The sequence below is a fragment of the Cupressus sempervirens genome, chromosome 8 (genome assembly GCF_028749045.1).
Source record: "Cupressus sempervirens isolate cs-2001-9-10 chromosome 8, ASM2874904v1, whole genome shotgun sequence".
NCBI classification, from domain to species: domain Eukaryota; kingdom Viridiplantae; phylum Streptophyta; class Pinopsida; order Cupressales; family Cupressaceae; genus Cupressus; species Cupressus sempervirens.
In genome coordinates, this window is record NC_143125.1 from 713,301,520 (window position 1) to 713,305,194 (window position 3,675).

At 36.6% G+C, this 3,675-nt stretch overlaps 1 pseudogene; it reads right to left on the reverse strand.

Moving 5' to 3' along the window:
• Positions 1–239: 239 nt before the first annotated feature.
• LOC149544428 (clavaminate synthase-like protein At3g21360) lies at positions 240–1,563 on the reverse strand (annotated as a pseudogene).
• Between the last annotated feature and the right edge of the window lie 2,112 nt (positions 1,564–3,675).

Sequence of the window (3,675 nt, forward strand, 5' to 3'; positions counted from 1 at the left end):
TGTAAAATTATTAGAAAAACATTACTAAGTGAGATATTAAAAAAATGTTAATCTACAATATTATAAAAATAAATTTAATTACGTCAATAATATCATAAATATTGCTAAGTTCTTGAATTTATTTCCAAACATATATAAGATTGTTCTACCTGAGAGTTTTCCCCTGTAATATCATACAGTGCTCCAAATGTAATATCACACAGTACTCCAAATATGATCTGACAAAAGCATGGGTACTATCACTTACAAAAGGCAGCAAGAATTCTTCGAGGTGTTTTAGAGGGCCTTCTTGAATACATTACAAATCTGTTGTCTAAAACAACCACATCTCGAGCTTCCCATTTCAGATCAATAGCTTCCTCTTCAGCAATTTAAATGCATGATCCAATGGCCTCTCTGGGGACTGCAGATCCATCCCCAAGCGTAAGCGGCTGGTTTGCATCTCTAAATGCTAACAAATTGAACCAAGCCTTCTTGTTTCCATCTACTTTTCTGATAGAAGTAGTAGGTCCAATGTGAACATCATATTTTCCCCATTCCAACTCACATTGAACAGTTTCAATCTTGAATTTGCAGCCCTGTAAACAAAATCCCATGTCATTTTAATTTTTAATAAAACCATTTTAATAAATCAAATGAAAAGTTTTACCAAAATCCAATATGGTTCTTTACCTCCTTTCTGCTTCTTTCTTATCCTTGGTTTCGTACATAGTTTACCAGCCTGTTAGATAAAACTCAGCATTATCCTCTGCAGGAAAAGCGTACAGCTCATGGCTCCTCCATCCATCCTTTCAGTTATCTTATGGCTCCTTAAGATGGCCGTCTGCCCCCCATCCGGTGGAGGAATCTCACAGAAAAAGGCTATTTTGCTTGGAAAAGGTTCAAACTGCCTCAATGAAAAGAATCAGCAATATATTAAGAACAGGAACACTTCTATAGTATTCCATTAAAAATATTCCCTTATTCTTCTTCGTCGATAAGCCATTGGGTGTGAATTCAAACATCAACCAACGAGCACACAATTTAACCAAGAATTTGACATAAGAATATGCAATCTAATTCGTGAGCTATAATAAAACTATTACCACCAAGTATTAAACTTAATAAAAAAGATCTTCTTGATGATATTGCAAAAGAACGGCAAACACGTAGAAATGATGGTGGTTATTTTAATTTGTGTTAGAAACTTACCAGAGACATCTCATGGTGGAAGTTGATGGGTCGATGTAGTGGAGCTTCATTGGCAGTAAAAACTCTTCCCTCAATCCTTTCTCTTGAAGCTGCCCCCTCATAACACTTTTCTTTCCAACCAAAGGCTTCCATAACCATATTGAAATCTGATGCAGTTTTAATGGGAAACCCTCTGAAAAGAAACGCTCCAACTTTCTTCAGATGATCGTTGATCCACTCTCTGTTGGTTTGAATGGCGTGAAGAAAGGATTGTAAGGTATTCAATTCCTCCTTGTTATCTTGTGGAAGGAGAATCATGGGGAAGGGAAGGCCATCTTCATCAATAACTTTCTGTTGGGAAATTTTCCCTTTTTGGAAAGGGCAATCCTGCATTATCTTCCCTGGAACGCTTCCAATAATGGTGGTAACTATGTGTGGAAGAACTGGTGTGTATTTATTAGAAAAACAATTGGGTTTACTATAATTTTATAATAAATTCAATTAGATTAAAATTTGGAAACACAGATTTATAGTCATTGCAAAATCGTACAGGGCCCTATTGTTACATTAGAAACTAATTTATTGCCAATTTTTATCGAGAAAGACAATTGACATGTTCAAAGAAAGCAGATTAATACAGTGCATGGTAGCCATCTTCGCTAAGTTTAGACAAGATTTACAGTTAAAACAACAGAACAATAAATAATATCACGCACAAGTATAGTGTTCATTTTGAAAAATTAGCGAGTGAGATTTTTATATTTTGCTCAAGCGAAAGATAGACAAACTGAAAAATGAAAAGTATAATCTGCTCCTTAATGTGTTTCATTTAACCTTAATGTGTTTCATTTAATGTAAAAAGAAGTAAAGATTAACAAGCCTAATTTAAGGAGTGCAGAAGAAGCAATCTGAAAATGCTTTAGTAGAAACTCCCAAAACATCAGAAATGAACATTTGAATGTGAGAAATATAGATTAAAACCAACTCCCAACCCTAAACCTAAAAACAATTTATACTCGGCACTTAAAAAAAAAATTGCTTGGCACATGAAAGTGCCGAGTGTCAGTTTTACTCGGCACTTGCTCGGCACATGAAGGTGCCAAGTGACAGGCAACAGGGGCCGAGTGACCTCGGCACAAGAAGAGCTCGGCACACAATAATTGCTCGGCACCAATGGATGCCGAGTGAGCTCAGCTCCAACTGAGAAAGAAGATGCCGAGTGTTCTGTTTCAAACTTAAGAAATATAACTTAGGAAATATCTCAACGTGAATGCTTTCACCATTAAAATCAGAAAGTCAAAACTTTAAGCTTTCAACCAATCTTGTCAAATGCAATGAATAGAAGAGTAAGAACAATAGATTCGAGTATGCCTGCTTTCTTAGTATTTAACTTTGATTTAAAACAATACAAGATCTGGGAGCATTCGCCTCCAACTAGAAAACCCTAAGTTTACCCTAAAACTTCAAACGGCTTTAATACTTCAAACTTTAAACTTGCAGTTCTAATGGTTGCATACAAAAGTGCCTAGAGCAATCACTGCTTCACAGGTTGAATCCAATGAACAATAAACTTACAGAGTGAACAAAGAGAAGACATGCAACTGCAGGCACGAAATAAACAAACTCTTTCTCTACACTCTGACGACTAGATCTGTTGATCTTCTTCCACTATTCTTCTCTACAACTTCTAATCTGATCTGCTTGATCTGCTCTCTATCTCCTTCTTGAATGAATGTATAAAATTCCTTTTATCACATTCCATTTTCCCTCTCAACGTTCAAATTCAAAAATCTCACCTACCGCATTCATGTTTTCTATCTGTTCTGAGTTGTTAGGTGGTAGGTGGGCGTTTGGCTCCAGGGGCAAACGTCAACGCTGAATTAAGTTTTCCAACACTCCCCCTTTGTCCTGAGCCAAACAAAACAAGGATCACTGCTGATCCACATCAACTACACTAAGACTCTATCTTAGGTGCACAAAAGTTCCAATGCCTAATGGCTTGGTAAAAATATCTGCTAGTTGCTGCTCTGACTTACAAAAAATCATTTTGATATCCCCATTCTCCACCAACTCTTTGATGAAGTGATATCTGATTTCAATATGCTTGCTTCTCCCATGGAAGACTGGATTCTTGGACAATGCAATTGATGAGATGTTATCACAATAAATTGTGGTTCCATCCTCTTGCCTTTCATTCAAATCTGTCAAGATCCTCCTTAGCCAAATAGCCTGACATGTTGCTGCATTTGCTGCAATATATTTAGCCTCTACTGTAGATTGAGAAACAATAGGTTGCTTCTTGGATGCCCATGAAATTGTGCCAAATCTCATATGAAACATGTATCCGAAAGTGCTCTTCCTATCATCTAAACTTCCAGCCCAATCACTATCAGTATAACCTATCAACTTGAATTCATCGTTTGCAGTATATAAAATTCTAAATTCCTTGCTACCTTTCACATACCTTAGGATCCTCTTTCCCGCTTGCTAATGGGAATCATTTGG